Source organism: Amblyraja radiata, chromosome 9 (assembly GCF_010909765.2).
Source record: "Amblyraja radiata isolate CabotCenter1 chromosome 9, sAmbRad1.1.pri, whole genome shotgun sequence".
NCBI lineage: Eukaryota > Metazoa > Chordata > Chondrichthyes > Rajiformes > Rajidae > Amblyraja > Amblyraja radiata.
Window position 1 is genome coordinate 47,322,836 of NC_045964.1, and position 22,342 is coordinate 47,345,177.

Consider the following 22,342-nt stretch of genomic DNA (forward strand, 5'->3'; position numbering starts at 1 on the left):
TTGTTATTTTTGTGAGGCCTTCAAGCTTCTGTATCTACTGCCCAATGGATGCGGGAAGAAGAAGGAATGGCCGGCATGGGACATGACATTGATTATACTGGGTTTTTGTGGCAGCTTGCCGTGCAGATGGAGTCAAGGGTGGAATCTGCTCTGTGTATTAGACTGGGCTGCATACACAACTCTTTGCAATTTCTTGCGGTCTTGGTCACAGCTGTTCACAAACACAATTTAGGAATGTTACAAAATGTTAGAGATTTTAAAAATCAAGCCTGCATTTTACCCATCAGATAAAGCATAAAAATAACTTTAATTTGATATCTAATTCACTTTCATATCTTCAGTATTAAAAAAGTTATGGTCATTTCCATACTCGGAAATTAGCATCTTGTTCCCTATTGCTTTTCCATTGACTTAACACAAAAGCTGTGATTGAGGACAGTCAATTGACATAAAAGCCCATAACCTTCTTTAAAAATAAGAGAACTGAATGACATTTTCAGCTATTATAGATTGAAGCATTGTGAAACAAATATGATACATTTTACTTGGATGACCTGAAATTAAAGCATATAATTAGTTAGTTAACGAATTGTAGGTAATTACAAAATTGACCGTTGTGACAGAAATAGTAATAAACACCCAGATTGTCTTGAACATTCAAAAATGTGATATTCTCAAGATCAGAACTTTAATATAATTGTAACATTAAAACAAATAGTAAATACCCAACAAAAAAATTATATTCATCAGTGTCATCAAATCAATTAAATTCATCTAAATTCAATTACTAGATCTAAACATCTATCCCATTCTTAAGAAAAGGCTAAAAATAATATTTTTAAATAGCCAATTTGTTTAAATGGACAATAACACAAAATATAGATGAGTTAGATGTTCTTATGACATGATTGTGCAAAAAAATAATGTATTTGGTTATCTTTAGAGTGGATTGTGATAAATCGGAATGTGGCCACTGCCATAATTTAAGCCCTGCGATATCGGCAGGCAAGACACGGCCGATATCGGGGCCTAAATAACATATTTTGAATCATCAGATTAAAATGAAACCACACCAAAAAGCAAGGTAAGATGCTAAATAAACAATATAACATTTGTTTTGTCCTGATGTGGAAGTCCTTGATGTTGATTTTGATCTGTGATTTTGAAGGCGTTAGAAGTCACGTTTAACTTCAATCCAGCGATGAAATCACCCAACAACTTTTTTTTTGAAACAGAATCGGAAGTGCAGAACAAATTTTCTGTATCAACTTGCAAGTCAGAGCAAATACCTCTCCGACCACCAATAGAAACCTGAATTTTAATCCCACCCCCCCCTCCACCACCACAGCCTCCGGAATAGTGTCCCCCCCCCCCCCCCCCCAGCCTCCGGAATCGCACGCACAGGCAGTGGCAGATCTGGAGCGCCGCTGATGGTAGGTTTTGTAACAACGCTACACAATTGCGATGCAACCAGACAATATGCTTTCCATCTGCAGCCGTTTGTAAGAGCCATTGGAGATGTGTTAAATTTCCTCAGTCTCCAAAGGAAATAGAGGCTTTCGAGTGCCTTCTTGGCTATTGCTTCAATGTATTTGGTCCATGACAAATCGTTGGTAACCTGACCTGAAATTTACTAGACTTATCTGACGTTGACTGAAATTACATTAGACTGCTGATGGGCTAAAATGACTTGGTTTAAGTGAGCCTTTATCGCCGTCACCTTTTCTCTAAATGGACTGGAAATCCATTATCCAATTACCGTTCTTTCCCACTGCTATTATAGTAATTATGGTGCTTTTGCCTCTTGCTTGACTTTGAGCATTCAAATAAAACTGTATTTCCACAGGATTAGCAATTCTAAGTTGGCAGCCTGTTCATCTACTTGCAACCAAAAGTAGAACTCAGTGGGACAGGCAGCATCTCCAGAGAGAAGGAATGGGTGACGTTTCGGGTCGAGACCCTTCTTCAGTGATCAGAACTTGGAAACATTACCGAAGGGTGCTGAAAAATAAGAATGAAATTTTGTCTTTAAAATTAGCTAGAATTGACCAGAACATGCAGGTAATTGAAAGAATAATACCTAACCTTTCCACGTTTTTTAAAGCCCAGTAGAATGAGGAATATGATTGTTAACCAAACTTTACAGTTATAAGCTGGGAATTCTTAATGTCATGTTAGGTCAGGTCGGGGGGAATTCCTCCCATCACGGGTACTATGTAATCCCGTGCTACCTGCTCCATGGTCGGATAGTCGGCGACTAAACCGTCACCCCACCTGGTTTTCCAGGTGAGGAGAGGGCTGTGGACCCCCTGCAGGTCCAAAAACAAATCCTGTCAAAGGGCAGATGAGCTTCTAGTGAACTAACGGCCATCCACACTTCAGTAGAATTTGCGATCAATGTCTTACGTATCATTGTAAGGAATGATGATAAAACACACACACCAAAATCCTATACTTCCATCAGCGGAAATCCGCCGGAACTGGAGGACAGAGATGTGTGGTCCATCCGTCACCATTCCCGTTAGAAACCAGCACCACTGTGTCGCTAATGTTTTCAACGATGATGAATGAATGATGTTAGATAGAAGAGCAAATGCAATTCTTTGATGATTTCTTTTACAAGCGGTCACACTCGAAGAATTTTTATGGATAAATAGATTTTTACAGAAATCTAATTTTATGCAAATTCTCCCATCTTGCAATGTTACCCTTACTTTTATGGGGGTATTTCCATAATGTCTCATCGATATGATATAGTAGCATTATCTAGTACTGAGAAAAAACACAGTAGTGTATTAGGGAAGAGACATTCAACTATTGCCGGCAATGGGATTTTACCATGGTTTTGTGGTAACTTTGTTACGGAAAAATTGGTTTACGGTTATTAACCCAGGGACTGCCTGCATTTTCCACGCAGATTAGCTCAGAGTCAAATAAAGGACAATGGCTGCTGTTAAAAGGAGTATATATTTACTTGTATGTGGAAAATGCACCAAGGACACGTGGCAGTACATGTGGAATTAGGAAGAGGGATCAACAGGGTGGATGCAGGAAGGGTGTCTAGACCCTGGGGTTTACAGTCTCCTAATTCTCATGACATGCAAAGCCTTCGGCTCATCAAATCTACGTTCTCTCCCTGGATGGGCAATACCATTCCCTCACTTATCTCTCCGTAACCTATTCTCTTCCATGTGTCCATGAATTCCAGCCGCATTCTCCTACCACAAAGAAATCCACGCAGTCAAAGGGAGAACATGCAGAATGTATTTATTTTTAAATTGATTTGTTATGTTTTATCCATTTATCTGTTTTTTTGTGTCGTCTGAGCCCATGTACTTGTGATGCTGCTGGCAAGCAGGCTTTTCGTTGTACCTGTACTTCGCTGTGCCTGTGCATATGGCAGCTGACTTGGTTTGAATGTATAAATTCCACTAAGGGAGCGTTGGAGGTCAGGATTGAATCCAGTGTGCCGGGGCTGTGAGGGTGGTGGCATCACCTGCACTATCACTGTACCCCTATCATATAAGGTCATGGTCATTCATGAAAAGGGAACTAACTCTTCATTCAGGCGACAGTGAATTTTGGAATTTACTGCTTGGAGGGCAATAAAACTTGAGTGTGTAGCAAGGAACTGAAGATGCTGGTTTAAACCGAAGATTGACACAAAAAGCTGGAGTAACACAGCGGGTCAGGCAGCATCTCTGAAAAAAAGGAATAAGTGACATTTCGGGTCGCTAACCTACTTCAGACGGGTCTTAAATAAACTTGAGCTCTGATTTCAAGGAAACCGATCAATAGATTTCTGAATGTTAAGGAATCAAGAGATGTGGGGATAGTGTGGGAAGACGGAGTTAAAGGAGAAGACTGGCAGTAAGCTTGATGAATGGTGGAGACGTTTTGGTAGTTTAGTTTAGTTTATTATTGCCACATGAAAAGTGACAAAAGTGACAAGTGAAAATATTTATGTTGTGTGTGATACAGTCAGCAAAAAAAACTATACATGATTACAATCAAGCCGTCCACAGTGTACAAATACTGGATAAAGTCTGGTCAAAGATAATTTGAAGGTCTATAATGAGGTAGATGGGAGGTCAGGACCACACTCAAGCTGGTGAGAGGACGGTTCAGTTGCCTGCTAACAGCTGGGAGGAATATGTCCCTGAATCTGGAGGTGTGCATTTTCACACCTGTACTTCTTGCCTGCTGGGATAGGGGAGAACAGGGAGTGACCGGGATGAGACTGAGGTTAGTATCAGTCAGATGGTCCACTCTGCTCCTATTTCTTGTGTTCTCATGAGCAGCACAAGAACTACCATATGATCTCACTGACCATTAGAACAGGATGTATCCGGGATGAAATCATAGATCTTGTTGCACATATAATCGTACTTCTCCTGTTGGCGGTTGACATCATGCCAAGGTGATCGAGTGCTGCATGTACTTAATCCCATTGTCAGGCCTTTCTCTCCCTCTGGCAGACATGCTGATTGCCAGCACATTCCCATCTCTCTGTTACTGGAGAGATTCCTCCAGTTCTCCGTCACTGTGTAGCGTTCCCTGCATTTTGATTCTGCAAGGCTGCAGAAGAGAGTAATGGATAGGTTCCCTCAAAGATTAGCGACCCTTTGACGGTGGTTATGCGGGATAGATAAGATATTACATAGAGATGAGAGTGATTCTGATTAACAGGTGGATTGCTGGAGAAACATTAATAAACAGCATTCCCTATTAGGCTCCACCAATTTAGTTTAGTTTAGTTTAGAGATAAAAGACAGAAACAGGTCGTTTGGCCCACCGAGTCCACGCCGACAAGTGCTAACACTAATTGACCTTAACACACATTAGGGTCAATTTACAATTATACCAAGCCAATTAACTTACAAGCCTGTACGTCTTTGGAGTGTGGGAGGAAACTGGGGATCCCATGCAGGTCACGGGGTGAACATTCATTTTCCGTACAGACAGCACCCTTAGTCAGGATCGAACCCGGGTTTCTGCCGCTGTAAGGCAACAACTCTACCACTGCGCCACCGTATTGCCCCTGGGTTGGGATGCCTGACTTCAGTAGGCTCTTTGCTCATGCGTAGGAGCAGAGTGAGTCATGGAAAGGGTAACTGGTGGTCAAATGGTCATCCTGTCTCCTGAAGGTGGATCAGTGGCTAGGTAGCAGTTCCAGATTTCCTGACAAACATTCCCTGCAATAGAACGGTTTCCTTGGAAAGTGGGAGGTGTGTCATATGTGAATTTAGGCTCTCATGATTTGGTATGAAAGGCTCCGTGACTCCCAGATGAGCAGCTCGTGCCCACTGAGAAGCAGCTGGTGGTGCTAAAGATGCGTAGCTCACCGTGCTGCTGCATTACATTTGATGCAGATACATTCAGTGCACGATGGAAGCTTTAATGTATTTCTTCGGGTTTGCTGATGGCTTCATGTGTGAAATGCTGTAATCCCTCTCTTTAAATGTGAAACTGGACATTTTGCTGCCTGTGCATCCCATGAGAGCATTGGATAGGGTCTGTTCCATGTGCTTTGTACACAGCAAGCCTGTAAATTTCAGAGCCAAAGATTGTCACTTTATACGCTGTGAAATCTCTCATCATGTTGCTACTGTCAAAATGGCTTGAGTGGCAGGATTTGTGCAACTCTTAAGGAGGCTCAAATCTCTTACAACGGGAAGAAAAATACCATCTTAATAAACAAATTAAGGCATTCAGATGCACAAACAAGGCCGAGAGTTAAGTAAAGAAACTGAAGTTGTGTAGGGAGGAACTGCAGATGCTGGTTTTCACTGACGATAGACACAAAATGCTGGAATAACTCAGCGGGTCAGGCAGCATCTCTGGAGTGAAGGAATGGGTGAATTTATTGAAATTCACGTGCCTTGAATCCACTGATATGCAGTGTGCAGAATAATGTTGAAAGCAAAACGAGTTAATTGAAGTGCCTGCATACAATTTCTATGCAAGGCTCAGAAATGTAATCAGTGAGTTCCGTGAGGAAGTGGAAATATGAGCAGGCGATGCTTTTCACCCCACTGACTCTTCTGCTGGATTTAATGGGCCATTGTTCTACACAGCTGGTGGCCCTTGCAAACACTTTCATCTTGCAGCTTTTTTATTAAACAATTGCATGGATGTTACACGGTCAAGGAACATAAAAGATTGAAAAGAAACTGCTGCTGGGAAAAAAGGTGTGCTAACAAACCATCCATAGCACAGACATCAATTCTGGTCACAGCAGGCTGCATATTAGTTTGGGCCTCATGCTTATAGCAATGGTTCCCCCTAGGAGCAGGTAAAACTAATAGGGAAAATAGACCAAAAACCATGTTGATATATTGTCGCTAGGAAGACAAAAACTTTTGAGTTGAGCTTGTTCTGTCCTATTTTAAAAAGAAACTTACTGAAAAAAAAACGTGCATTTATAATGCGACTTTCTCAGTCACCCCCAAACAACTTACAGCCAATGAAGTACAAAAGCACAGCAGCAGATTTAAAGAGTGGGATTACAGCATTTCACACATGAGAAGGTGCTCATCAGAACCGAAGAAAGACATTAAAACCTCCATCGTGCCCTGAATGTAGCAGTTTCAAATGTAATGCAATGGCACAGTGCACATTCTCAGCCTCACCAGCAGAATCTTGATCTGGGTGTCAAATCTCCTCACCGTTGCACTGAAGGAGACGTGATGAGCAAGATTTCGCAAACGTGATAATGACCAAATAATCTCTTGTTCTAGTAATGTGTGAGGGATAAATGTTGGCAAGGACAACCAGGCTATTTCTGCTCCCATTCAATTAGTACTGCGTTGGAGTGTCAGGCTGGATTTCTCTCCTTAAGTCTCTGTAATGGCACATTAGCGAAAACTGTTCTGACTCAAGAGGAGCTAGTGGCTCTGAACCACAGCTGTAACATGATTCATTTGCCCATTGCTGAACACTGCCTATTTGAACGGTTGGCAAAGGAATTTTACATGGAAATGTTTACTACTAAATATTGTTCTATTAATGCTGCTTTCCATTTGAGTTTGAGGACTGACACATGTTAATAGATCCTTTAATGTAGGATGTGGAGAAGGGAACTGCAGATGCTGGTTTACACCAAAGACAGACACAAATGCTGGAGTAACTCAGTGCGACAGGCAGTATCTCTGGAGAGAAGGAATGGGTGACGGTTCAGGTCTCTGCCTGTCCTGCTGAGTTACTCCAGCATTTTGTGCCTATCTTTAATGTAGGATGATTGTTCTGAGAGGTCATAAATGTTGAAATATTTAGAAACATTTCATCTTTTGCATCAGCAGATACAATTAACTTCAGAGCCAACTTTGCATTGCCTATGCAATCATTTGTGTTGAAACAAGGAACTGCACGCAGAGGCTGGTTTACAAAAAATGACACAAAGTGCTGGAGTAACTCAGCAAGTCAGGCAACATACCTGGAGAATATGGGTGACATTTCAAAACGTCACCTATCTATGTCCGGAGATGCTGCCTGACCTGCTGAGTTACTCCTGCACTTTGTGTCCAATCATTTGTGTTGCTCTTCGTTAAGGCAAGTGAGAAGGCTATAGCTACCAACAGAGCAGAAAATTTGAGCTACCAACCACGCTGAAGGTAGCTCAACCAACTGCAGTGGCTGATAGAAAAATATATCATCCTTACCATGCCTGATAGTTTAGTTTGATTTTGTTTATTGTCACATGTATCGAGGTCCTGTGAAAAGCATGTGTTGCATGTTAACCAGTCAGATGAAAGACAATACATTGCTGTTATGTATGTGTGACTATCATAAATAAAGTTCTATTGGTGGCTTTACACTTCTTACTTGCCTTGGTGAGCAGCAACACTCATGGGTCCATGGAATTTTGAGAGTAGCATTGTGGTGCGCCTGATAGATCTGCCACCTCACAGCTCCAGTGATCTTTGGTGCTGCTTGTGGGGAGTTAACACGTTCTCTCTGTGACCGCTAGATTTCCTCTAGGTTCTTTGTTTTCCTTCCACATCTCAAAAAAAGTGTGTGTGTGAGTGATAGAATCTGGATGTGTGGAGAATAAATGGGTTAGGGCAGGATTAATGTGGAATTGGGTGGATGCTGTGCTGTGGTCAGTGTAGACCAGTGGTTCCCAACCTTTTTTTGGCCATGCCCCACCTAATCACCTCTAAAATCCTGATGCCCCCCCCATGTGGTGATATATAATTCTTATCATTTAAAAAGTGAACTCCGTTTCAGCTGAAGAAGCTTAAAACGCCAACACCTTGGTTTAAACAAGCTTCAAAAGAAATATGATAATAAAAGAGTATTCACAGGTAATAAAGAGAGAGAAAATTTCTATATTAGAATATTGAAATATTTGTGGATTGGCTCAATTGCCCCCCTTAAAAATCAAATTGCCCCCCTGTGGGGCGTACGCCCCACGTTGGGAACCACTGGTGTAGACTCAATGGGGTGAAGGGCCTTTTTCCGTGCTCGATCTGTGACAATGCAAAGTTTGCTCTAAAATAAATTCCATTGTCATTGAAAAAATCTTATTCTATATGGATGTTCGACCTTAATCACTACAACAGTATTTTGACTGGGACAATTCTGAATTTCTGAGTTTGGTGAACAATAGGGTTCTTGATATTTCATTATTTCAAAGGCTGATGAGGACAAATCCACACTTGGTCTAACCATGGTTGGTGCTGATGTGTGGATTTATCAAACTTGTTGACAGCTAATCCACAGGAGGTCAGTGAAGGAAACGTGGTTAAACTTCAACAGAGGCATTTCAACTCTTCCAACATTTCCTTTAGCTCACGGCTTATTCTTTATAGATGCATTGCAGAGTTCCTTGATTCCACAAAGCAGGCTGGGATGATAGACGTGGCCATGTTTTGTGTGTGTAAGCTACAAAACTGCCTTTATTGTACAGGCACCCCACCTACCTCTTTAACATTGGTATAGTTAAATCCATACTGGCTGCAGGTTTGTTTGCCTTGGGTATAAAGCTATGATGTGTGAAAACCAGTCAACCTCATTTCTGAAAGCCTCCATTGACAGGGTGCCCACTGGCATTGTCTGATTTTCTAAAAAATAATAAGCATCCACTCTGGTGTGCCACTAGAGAATGATTCTTACACCTGATGTGTCACAAACCCCTTAAGAAATGCAAGGATTGAAATATAAATAAATATTACGCACAATATTTTTACTGATTTAACAACTCCTTTAAAAAATATAACAAAATGGATAGAAATTGTGAAATATAAATCAAAGGCTTCGCATTTTTTTTGTGCTTTTGACATTTCTTCCTTTTGTTAATAATAAAGTACTTTTGGAGATATTTTATCTACATGCTGTTTATATTGGCATGGGCATATCTCTGGGATACAAATATTAACCTTCCGTTTAGAAGAATTACCTTATTGTCCCATCCAGAAGAATCACTAAAATACCAAGACAGGCAGCCTCTGTGGAAAGAAAACATTGTCAATATTTTGGGTCAATATGTTAGTTGTATTGAAGGTCACTTGCTACCAATGCTGCCTGACTTGTTGAATGTTTCCAGCATTTTCTGCTTTTATTTCAGATTTACGCACCTGTATTTTTATTGACTTAATTTTTCTTCCATGGTAGTGGAGGTGCAGTGTGTGAAAAATGTTCAGGTTTGTGCATGTCGCACTTATGTGGAGTCTCTGGCACTTATGTAGCCCAGGATCTCCTGTGGAATCTACAATTGCTCTTTGAAGCTGCCCTCCTAATTTTACTTTTCTTCTGGAGTGAAGGGGGCTGAGAGGTAATTGATAAAGGTATACAAACTCATAAAAGGTAGAGATTTGGGGTAGATAATCAATGTCTGTTTCTCATGGTAGGGTGTCTTAAACTTGAGGATTTAGGCTTAAAGTAAGATTAAGATGAGACTTAAAGTGGATCTGAGGGGTAAATAGTTCACACACAGAGGAGTTGGTATCTGGATTAAGCTGCCAGAGGAGGAGCAGGAGGTAGGAACAGTAACATTTAAGAGGCATCTGCACAGACACCAGATAGAGTAGGGAATAGAGATATAATGAGTAAGTGGGTAAGTGGGATTAGTATAGACAGGGCCTGTTTCTGTGCTATCTATATTACTAAAAGTCTGATCTTGACCACTTCATGTTGTTCTGTATATTGATTTTAGAAGAAACGCTGCCACTTACGGCTGTGATTTTTGGCCATCTTACTCAGAGTCCCCCTCCGCTGTGCAGCACAAGAGGACTTTTCCCATCGATGAAAAATAAAAGAGTTATTAGTGTTTAAAAAATGTTGAGATTCTCTCTCCTGAAGACCATGCCGCTTCCGGAGGGACTATAAAACCTGGAAGTGTTGAGTGCCTCAGTCAGTCTCTGCAAGATGGGAAAGCGAGAGGATCACGTCTCTCAGTCTGAGCTGTGAATAACACTGAACACATGTCTACTAAACTGTGAGTGTGCTTTTACTGACCTTGAGTGCCCTTAATGTGGTTTAAAAATGGAAATTAGGTTGGTTTGAAATAAAGAACAACAAATGGTTGCTGGTGGTGGTTGGTTGGAATGACGCACAGCAAATGGGTGCTGGTGGTGGTTGGTTTGAAATGACGCATAGCAAATGGTTGCTGGTGGTGGTTGGTTTGAAATGGCGCACAGTGAATGGTTGCTGGAGGTGGTTGGTTTGAAATGGCAAATGACTAAAAGTCTAAACTTGACAACTTCCTGTTTGCACTGTATATTGATTTTAGATAAAACCATACCACTTACAGCTGTGATTTTTGGCCATCTTACTCAGTCCCCCTCCGCTCATCAGGTGCAGAGGATTCTACCCATCAATTAAAAATAAAAGTGTTATTAGTGTTTAAAAAATGTTGAGAATCTCTCTCCTGTCAATTATGCCATGAAGGCCATGCCCCTTCTGGTGGGAGGGGGGAGGGATTATAAAACCCAGAAGTGTGGGTGTGGCTCAGTCTGCAAGATGGGGGAGGGAGAGGTCATGACTCTCTGAGATGTGAATCAACTGAACACACTGAATGTCTACTGAACTGTGAGTGTGGTGTTTATGTGGTGTTTTGTGTGGTGTTTTGTGTGGTTTCACCCTGCTTGAAATGGTATGAAACTGCATTTGAATGTGGTGGCCTTGCACCCTGCATGAAGTGGTATGAAACTGCATTTGAATTTGGTGGCCTTGCACCCTGCTTGAAGTGGTATGAAACTGCACTTGAGTTTGGTGGACTTGGACCCTGCTTGAAGTGGTAAGGCTTGAGTGACTGAGCTGCCACCCCGAGAATCCATTTGGCCCATAATGTCCATACTAGCCTTCTGGAAACCAGTCCCTTCAGCCCACAACACCCATACTAGCGCTCCAGAAAGACCCCCCCCCCTCAACTGGCCACCAATATTGGAATTGGTGGAGAGATGGAATATTGCGTTGGGGGACCAGCCCTCCCGTGTGAACATGGGACCCAACAGGTCCCACTTAGTCGAGCAGAATTCTATGATTCTAACGTCAGTCTGCATTAATACCTTGGTTCCATTCCTACCTGATATGGAGGGACACAACGCAAAATACTGAATTCATCCCTTTACAGAAGAAACAGTTTGTGGTCTATTCAAACCAACCAGAAAACTGGCAGATCATCTCTGAAGGTTTTTCTGAATTTATCATTATGTTTCACTGCACTGTGATTCCAATCATAAATTCAACCCTGGTTGGTATTATTACACAGTATGTGTTCGCACTGCAAGTGGCTCTGCTACACAGAAGGCAGGCACGGGTTATTGATTGGGAACGATCAGCCATGATCACAATGAATGGCGGTGCTGGCTCGACGGGAAGAATGGCCTCCTCCTGCACCTATTTTCTATGTTTCTAAACATGTGATCCGTAACACCAATTGGACATAACACGATCAATGAGTTAGGCAACCCTGTTTGTATTACACAGGTTGAATTGGTTATAATGTGATTCTGACTGGGAATTAGAGAACTGCTTAGAAGTAACTTTGGAAATAGACAAGCAGATAGAAATCTGCCTTGGGGAAAGAAAAAGTTTAGAGAAAAACTGTTTCCATGCTACCTTCTTGCAGTAATCACATATTATTGTCTCTGAAGTACACAGGCTGCTAGTTTCACTGTGGATGGTGATTGAAAATGACAAGCAATCACTTCTATTCAATCTGGAGCAACAATATTCCATTAAACAATGTAAAATACCGTGTACATTGGTATTGGCACTGGCGAATTACTGTCAAGAGATACACAAAAAAAATGATGTGCCTGCTATCCAGTCAAGTTGTACTATACATGAGTACAATCAAGCCATATATCAGCACTAAACGTAGTGCAAAGAGAAAAACTGCAGAATATAGTATTACAGCATTACAACATGTTAGTATTTTTAGCTGGGTCTGAAGATTCCTTCTCTCCAGAGATGCTGCCTGTCCCACTGAGTTGCTTCAGCATTTTGTGTCTGCCTTCGGTTTAAACCAGCATCTGCAGTTCTTTCCTACACAGGTACTTTTAGCTTGCTGTAACAAAAATAAACTTATAGCTATTAAAAGGACCTTTGCTTTAGAAAATTCTGCAGGAAAAATAACCTTGTTATTGTGAGTCAGAAACTCTTGAGCTCCTAACCCCCTTTTCCCATGGACACAATTGTTCTTATAACATAATTTGCTATCGTGAGATCTCCTAGCAACTCAATATCATGTTATAGCAGAACTGTGACAAAGTATTGACAAGGTGTATTTTACCTTCAAAGTACATTCTATTGACTTTATAAAATGAATGTTGAAGCAAATTCTGTACATAAGAACAAGCAGCAGAAATAGGACAGGACAGCGGGCCCCTCAATCCCACTCCACCTTTCAATGAAATCTGGGCAGAACTAATCTTGGCCAAAACATCTCTTTCTCAATTTTTCTCCATTTACCTTGACTCCCTTGTAGTTCAAATGACTGCCAGCCGCTGCCTCGAATATATCCAATTACTTTTCAATGGGAGAGAGAACTTCAAAGGTTCACATCCACATACGAATTAAGAATGGATATCCATCCTTATCTCCGTCTGAAATGGGCAATTCTTTATTCTGAAATTATGGCTCCTCGGTCTAGATTCCCCCAACTGGGAAATAATTCTCTCAGCATCTACCTGTCAACCTCCCTTAGAATCTTTAATGTCTCAATGAGATACCCTCTCATCCTTCTCTATTCTGGTCAGTAGAGGGTCAACCTGCTCAACATTCATCTCTTTCATCCCAAGACTCAATCTTATGAACATTTTCTGTGCTGCCTCCAAGTCAGATCTATCCATCATTAAATATGTATGCCAAGCTCACAAGTGACCTGTAAGGTTGCATCAAAACTATTTTCCTATATTTATACTCATAGAATCATCGAAACATCCAGTGAGCCCTTTCACCCAACCTTGTCCGTGCTGGCTGTAATGCCTATCCACACTAATCCCATTTGCCTGCATTAGGCTGTATCTCTCTATGCCTTTCCTATCCAAGTGCCTGTCCAAATGCGTTTTATTGCAATTGTAATATTACAGATACACTGTAATCGTATCTGTCTCCACAAACTCTTCTAGCTGCTTATTCCAGATATTCAGCATTCTGTGTGAAAAACCTACCCTTTCACATTAAACCTGTGCCCTTTAGTTCTGGACTCCCCTAGCCTGGAAAGAAAGATTCTGACTATCTATATTACTGAAAGTAAGATCTTGACCGCTTTTGACTCACTGCGATGTGATTTCCGAGAGAACGGCGCCACTTATGGCCGTCATTTTTGGTCACCTCGCTCAGAGCGCTCTTCCACCGGACTAGACCAAATGATTTTTCCCATCGATGAAAAATCAGAGATATATTAATATATTTTTTTTAAATCCCATTCTCTCTGCTGCCCCTGCTGGTGGGAGGGGGGAGGGACTATAAAACCCGGAAGTGTCGTGCCTCACTCAGTCTCTGCAAGATGGAGGAAGCGAGAGGGTTACATCTGTCTGAGCTCTGAATAACACTGAACACATGTCTACTCAACTGTGAGTGCCCTTAATGGGGTTTGCAAATGAAAATATGGTTGGTTTGAAGTAAAAAGGCAGTGCAAATGGTTGTTTGGGGGGTTTGGGTTGAAGTAAAAAGGCACTGCAAATGGGTGTTTGAGGGTTTTGGGTTGAAGTAAAAAGGCACTGCAAAGGGTTGCTTGAGGGTTTTGGGTTGAAGTGAAAAGGCACTGCAAATGGTTGCTTGGGGGTGTTGGGTTGAAGTGAAAAGGCACTGCAAATGGTTGTTTGGGGGGTTTGGGTTGAAGTAAAGGCACTGCAAATGGTTGTATATCTAAACTTGACAACTTCCTGTTTGCACTATATAGATTTTAGATAAAACGCTACCACTTCTGGCTGTGATTTTTGGCCATCTTACTCAGTCCCCCTCCGCTCATCAGGTGCAGAGGATTCTTCCCATCAATGAAAAATAAAAGTGTTATTAGTGTTTAAAAAATGTTGAGAATCTCTCCTGTCAATCACACCATGAACGCCACACCTTTTCCGGTGGGAGGGGGAGAGATTATAAAACCCGGACGTGTGGGTGTGGCTCAGTCTCTGCATGATGGGGGAGGGAGAGGTCACGACTCTGTCTGAGCTGTGAATCAACTGAACACACCGAATGTCTACTGAACTGTGAGTGTGGTGTTTTGTGTGGTTTTATGGTGGTTTCACCCTGCTTGAAATGGTATGAAACTGCACTTGAATGTGGTGGCCTTGCACCCTGCATGAAATGGTATGAAACTGCATTTGAATGTGGTGTCATTGCACCCTGCATGAAATGGTATGAAACTGCACTTGAATTTGGTGGCCTTGCACCCTGCTTGAAATGGTTGGAGACTGCACTTGAATTTGGTGGCCTTGCACCCTGCTTGAAGTGGTAGGAAACTGAACATGAATTTGGTGGCCTTGCACCCTGCTTGAAGTGGTATGAAACTGCACTTGAATTTGGTGGCCTTGCACCCTGCTTGAAATGGTAGGAAAATGGATTTGAATTTGGTGGCCTTGCACTCTGCTTGAAATGGAATTTCAAGGAATAGCCGTGAGTCAACTGCCAGCCCACCAGTCGTGAGCTGCCAGCACATCAGGCCTGAGGGACTGAGCTGCCACCCCAAGAATCCATTTGGCCCACAATGTCCATACTAGCCCTCTGGAGACCAATAGTCCCTGCAGCCAACAACACCCATACCTGCACTGTCCTGTGCACGGCTGCCCAGCCAGCAGCTGTCTGTCTTTTCATCTTTTTATTTTTTATTTTAGTTAGTTAAGTGTTTTGTTTGGAGGTCTAGACTTTTTTATGTGGGGGGTGGGAAGGAGGAAACTACCTTTCAGAGTCCCTACCTGGTCGGAGAGGCAGCTTTTCTCCAGGCTGCAGCTTCGACCCGTCCTCGCGGCCTACCAGCGGGCCTGGAGCGGCGTTTCCTGTCGGGGACCGCCCAGAACCTCGGCTTCGGCGGCGGCACAGCGCTGGAGCGCTATCGCGGAGCGGGCGATGCCTTGCCTGGGTCGCCGCGCTGGAACTCCGGTGAGCTGAAGATCGCTGGGGAAAACATCGCGGAGCTGCGAGACTGTGGAGCGACCAGCTGCGGGCGGCGGCGCTGAACTTTACACCGGGAGCCTGGGATCTCTAGATGAGATCGCCAGTGGTGGAGCTCCAACCGACGCGGCCTTGTTGGCTTCAGAAGCCGCAGCCTCCAGTACAGAAGCGGCCGTTCCAGGGTTCCCAAGCCGTTGAGAGGATTCTCCCGACCCCGGAGCAACATCACCCGGCGAGAACGGCCTGGAACATCGGGCCTCCGTAGAGGCAACTGAGGAGGCCTCAATAGGCCCGACTATGGGTGAACTGGGGTTCGGGACTGGACTTTATGCCTTCCCTCATAATGGGAACCATTGTGGGGGGATGTTCTTTATGTTTAAAACTCTTATTAATGTTATGTCTGTATTCCTTCTTTATGTGCTGCAAAATGGCAAGAAGCATTTCACTTCACTACACCTAGGTGTATGTGAATGTCACCAATAAAATTCCTTTGATACCATTGATACCTTTGAAAGCCCCCCCCCCACCCCCCCAACTGGCCACCAATATTGGAATTGGTGAAGAGATGGAATATTGCGTCGGGGGACCAGCCCTGCTGTGTGAACATGGGACCCAACGGGTCCCACTTAGTCTAGTCTATCCTATTATTACCTTGACATTTAAATAACAATTTGCTTTTTCATTCCTTCTTCCAAAGTGGATAAATTCACCATACCATTTGCAAATTTGAGACACATGGAACTGCAGATGTTGAAATCTTGAGTAAAACACAATGTAATTCCGGTCAGGCAGCATATCAGGCGATCAGTGAAACATGGTTGCAGGAGGGCTGTGATTGGAAACTAAATATTCCAGAATTTCGTTGCTTCAGGTGTGATAGAATTGGAGGGGCAAGAGGTGGAGGTGTTGCATTGCTTGTCAGGGAAGATATTACAGTAGTGCTTTGGCAGGATAGATTAGAGGGCTCTTCTAGGGAGGCTATTTGGGTGGAACTGAGAAATGGGAAAGGGGTAGCAACACTTATAGGGGTGTATTATAGACCACCAAATGGGGAGCGAGAATTGGAAGAGCAAATATGTAAGGAGATCGCAGATATTAGTAGTAAGCACAAGGTAGTGATTGTGGGAGATTTCAATTTTCCACACATAGACTGGGAAACACATTCTGTAAATGGGCTGGATGGTTTGGAGTTTGTAAAATGTGTGCAGGATAGTTTTTTGCAGCAACACACATAGGTACCTACTAGAGAAGGGGCGGTGCTGGACCTCCTGTTAGGAAATGAGACAGGTCAGGTGGCAGAGGTATGCATTGGGGAACAGTTCGGGTCCAGTGATCACAATACCATTAGTTTCAATATAATTATGGAGAGGGTCAGAACTGGACCTAGGGTTGAGATTTTTGATTGGAGAAAGGCTAACTTTGAGGAGATGCGAAAAGGATTTAAAAGGAATGAATTGGGACATTTTGTTTTATGGGAAAGATGTGGAAGAGAAATGGAGGACATTTAAATGTGAAATTTTAAGAGTACAGAATCTTTATGTCCCTGTTCGGTTGAAAGGAAATAGTAAAAATTGGAAAGAGCCATTGTTTTCAAGGGAAATTGGACACTTGGTTTGGAAAAAGAGAGAGATCTACAATAATTATAGGCAGCATGGAGTAAATGAGGTGCTTGAGGAGTATAAAGAATGTAAAAAGAATCTTAAGAAAGAAATTAGAAAAGCTAAAAGAAGATATGAGATTGCTTTGGCAAGTAAGGTGAAAGTAAATCCAAAGGGTTTCTACAGCTATATTAATAGCAAAAGGATAAAGGGATAAAATTGGTCCATTAGAGAGTCAGAGTGGACAGCTATCTGCAGAGCCAAAAGAGATGGGGGAGATATTGAACAATTTATTTTCTTCGGTATTCATCAAGGAGAAGGATATTGAATTATGTGAGGTAAGGGAAACAAGTAGAGTAGCTATGGAAACTATGAGATTCAAAGAAGAGGAAGCACTGACACATTTGAAAAATATAAAAGTGGATAAGTCTCCAGGTCCGGACAGGATATTCCCTAGGACATTGAGGGAAGTTAGTGTAGAAATAGCAGGGACTATGACAGAAATATTTCAAATGTCGTTAGAAACGGGAATAGTGCCGGAGGATTGACGTACTGCGCATGTTGTTCCATTGTTTAAAAAGGGTTCTAAGAGTAAACCTAGCAATTATAGACCTGTTAGTTTGACGTCAGTGGTGGGCAAATTAATGGAAAGGATACTTAGAGATAATATATATAAGCATCTGGATAAACAGGGTCTGATTAGGAACAGTCAACATGGATTTGTGCCTGGAAGGTCATGTTTGACTAAGCTTCTTGAATTTTTTGAAGAGGTTACTCGGGAAATTGATGAGGGTAAAGCAGTGGATGTTGTATATATGGACTTCAGTAAGGCCTTTGTCAAGGTTCCTCATGGAAGGTTGGTTAAGAAGGTTCAGAATGGAGTAGCAAGATGGATTCAACAGTGGCTGAATGGGAGATGCCAGAGAGTAATGGTGGATGGCTGTTTGTCAGGTTGGAGGCCAGTGACTAGTGGGGTGCCACAGGGATCTGTGTTGGGTCCACTGTTGTTTGTCATGTACATCAATGATCTGGATGATGGTGTGGTAAATTGGATTAGTAAGTATGCAGATGATACGAAGTGTTGTGGATAATGAAGTAGATTTTCAAAGTCTACAGAGAGATTTATGCCAGTTGGAAGAGTGGGCTGAAAGATGGCAGATGGAGTTTAATGCTGATAAGTGTGAGGTGCTACATCTTGGCAGGACAAATCAAAATAGGATGTACATGGTAAATGGTAGGGAATTGAGGAATGCAGTTGAACAGAGGGATCTAGGAATAACTGTGCAGATTCCTGAAGGTGGAATCTCATGTAGATAGGGTGATAAATAAAGCTTTTGGTGTGCTGGCCTTTATAAATCAGAGCATTGAGTATAGAAGTTGGGATGTAATGTTAAAATTGTACAAGGCATTGGTGAGGCCAATTCTGGAGTATGGTGTACAATTTTGGTCGCCTAATTATAGGAAGGATGTCAACAAAATAGAGATAGTACAGAGGAGATTTACTAGAATGTTGCCTGGGTTTCAGCAACTAAGTTACAGAGAAAGGTTGAACAAGTTAGGTCTTTATTCTTTGGAGCGCAGAAGGTTAAGGGGGGACTTGATAGAGGTCTTTAAAATGATGAGAGGGATAGACAGAGTTGACGTGGATAAGCTTTTCCCACTGAGAGTAGGGAAGATTCAAACAAGATGACATGACTTGAGAATTAAGGGACAGAAGTTTAGGGGTAACATGAGGGGGAACTTCTTTACTCAGAGAGTGGTAGCAGTGTGGAATGAGCTTCCAGTGAAGGTGGTGGAGGCAGGTTTGATTTTATCATTTAAAAATAAATTGGATAGTTATATGGACTGGAAAGGAATGGAGGGTTATGGTCTGAGTGCAGGTAGATGGGACTAGGGGAGAATACGTGTTCGGCACGGACTAGAAGGGCCGAGATGGCCTGTTTCCGTGCTCTAATTGTTATATCGTTATATGGTTATATGTGAGGGGAATGGATAGGTGACTTTCAATTCCCTCCACTGATGCTGCCCTACCTGCTGAGTTCTTAAGATCATAACTGATAGGAGTAGAATTTGGCCATTCATTCATGGCTGATCTATATCTCCCTCCTAACCCCATTCCCCAGCCTTCTCCCATTACCTCTGACACCCATACTAATCAAGAATGTATCTAACTCTACCTTAAATATATCCACTGACTTTGCATCGGCAACCTTCTGTGGCAAAGAATTCCACAGAATCACCACCCTCCGACAAAATAAATTCCTCCTCATGTCCTCCTAAAATAACGTTGTTTAATTCTGAGGCTATGACTCTAGTCCTAGACTCTCCCACTGATGGAAACATCCTCTCCACATCCACTCTGCCCGAGCCTTTCACTATTCTGTATGTTTCAATAAGGTGCCTCCTCATTCTTCTAAACTCCAGCGAGTACAGGGCCAGTGCTGTCAAACGCTCATCTTAGGTCAACCTACTCATTCCTGGGATCATTCTTGTAAACCTCCTCTGGATCCTCTCCTGAGCCAGCATATCCTTCCACAGATATGGTGCCCCAAATTGTTCAATATATTCCAAATGCGGCCTGACCAGCTCCTTATAGAGCATCAGCATTACATATCTGTTCTTGTATATAAGCCCTCTCAAAGCATTGCATTCGCTTTCTTTACTACTGGATTCGACTTATGGGCCTGTTCCACTTAGGTGACTTTTTAGGCAAATGCAGTAGACTCTTCGGTCGCCACATGGTAGCTACATGTTCGCGGGTGGTTGCCGGGTAGTTGCCTTCATGGTCGTGAGGAGTTCCTGCATTCTGGGAACTAGTCGCGGCCTCATTGAGGTCGCCGCAAATTTTTCCACATGTTGAAAATTTACCGGTGACCAGAATGAAGCCGCCATGGAGAGTGTAGCGAGAATTCTCGTGCCGTAGGTGGGTTCCTAGTGAGGTCCTAGTGGGTCATGAAGTCCTAGTGGGTTGCCAGGAGGGCGAAGGTTCTCGCAGGTTGTAGCCGGTGCTGACCGGTGAATTTCATTGGCTCATTGGGGAAAAAAAACGTAAGCAGTAGTTTTCAGAACCGAGGATAATTGACCGGTAATGTTAATGTCTGCCGAGCTTCACAGCCGTGCATCTCTGGCTTCTTAAAAGTTGTCTCCATTCCTTCTCCTCCCTTCTCCCTCCCTCTCCCCCCCCCTCTTTTAAAGGACTTACCATACACTGTGCTTTAGCCGTCTTAATTACAGCGCCAGCCTTCCTGTTCATCGCGGTGTGTGTCTGTATCACCTTGGCTTTGCACCGCGTGAATTTCACTCAGACAGCGCTCCCCCCACTTGCCCTGCCCCCCACCTGCATAACGGGCTGGTGAAGGAAGCAATGTGGGTGTGTGTGTTCCACTCTTACAGTCGCCGTTCCAGTTGCCGGTTTTTCAGGTTCTGCCGGAAACTTGACAGTCGCCAGTAGTTGCCTGAAAAATCACCTAAGTGGGACAGGCCCATTACAGATTAACTTTTTGGCAATCCTGCACCCTGCGGAACTCCATTAGTCAGTGGCAGCCAACCAGAAAAGACCCCTTTATTGCCACTCTTTGCCTTCTGCCATCCAACCAACTTGATATCCATGCTAGTATCTGACCTTTGATATTATGGGCTCTCATCTTCCCTAGCAGCCTCCCATGTGGCACCTTATCAAAGACTTCCTGTAAACCTAGGTAACCAACATCTCCAGCACTTTGTATTTTACTCAACTACAAACTTCTTGTCCACATTACTTCAACATCTCAATATTTATTTGTGTATCTCTCACAGCTTACTAGCCTGCCTAGGGTTATACCATCAGCAAATTTGCTACAGTATCCTAATTTCCTTCATCTAAATAACGAATGTAGATTAAGTGAAGTCCCTGAACCTTATGGTATCCCGAAGGTTATGTATGACCAATATGAAAAGACCCTATTTCACTGCTTGCAGTTAGGTCCCAAATTCATGTCAAAATATTATGGCCGGACCTATTTACTTTTATCTTATGGAGTAACCTCTTATTGAATGCCTTCTGAAAGTCCCGAAAGTTTGTACTACATCTACCATTTTCTCTTTATCTTTTTTGATTATAACAACAATAAACTGTAACAAATTTTGCCAAATATGGTTCCCCTTTCTAAGAAGCATGTTGACCTAATTTGATTGTCTTTTACTTTTCCGAATTTCCTTTTACCTTCCTACTAAGAGATTCCAGCATTTTCCAATTGATGGATATAATACTAACTGGTCGGTAATTTCCTGCTTTCTTACTCTATTCTTTTTGAACAGTGGTGTTTTCCAGTCCTTTGGAAATTCTCCCAAATTTTGGTAGATTGTGACCAACACGTTGATTATCTCTATGACTACTTCCTTTAAGATCCTCAGTTGAAGCCATTCAGTCCAATAGGTTGGTTGGGTCTCTTGCCAGATGAACTTGCCATCTACGAGGATGAATTTCTTGGCCAAATATTCTGCACCTCAAGTGCCAAATCAATACTTTTTTTGTCTTTATACAATCACAATTTCTCAGAAGATTTGAAGGGCCATAAATTAAAACATTGTAAAAACATCCATAATTTCTTAAATGGATTATGATAAATGTAAGAACTGATGTATTACAAATAAATTGATATGAACATACCGCAGCAGCCCTTCTATTCATTTTTTTCAAAGTCAGCATGTAATCTGTCTCAACAGCTTGTACATCACAATTTCATGTATATGGCAATCCAGTAGGCAGTCGTTTTTAATATATTTCCATTTTAATTGAATCCATTCATTATAACAAATTGGAGTATGAATTCGGATGGAAGCGTGGCAGAAGGCTAATTGTTTATCTGTTGTCTCCCAGCAGAAATTCTACAGCTGTGGCAGCTGCAAAAAAATGTCATCCTTTATTTCAATTTTTTACAGAATGAATGGCTTGCTTTATTGCCTTACTCTCTTCGTCCTTCAGCTTTGTTTGTTCCTCATTCACTGGTGATTCATATGACCAAATGTCAAATAATTTCAAATGTTTGTCAAAGAGGATTGCCAAGCACACAACCCAAAAAAGCACTTAATATCAAGATGGATGATGTGACATAAGAGGAAAATAGTCAATGTTCCTTTTAATGTATCATGTCAAAGAGAACCTTTCACTGCTCTGACAAGAATTATTCCAGGATGTTCATTTG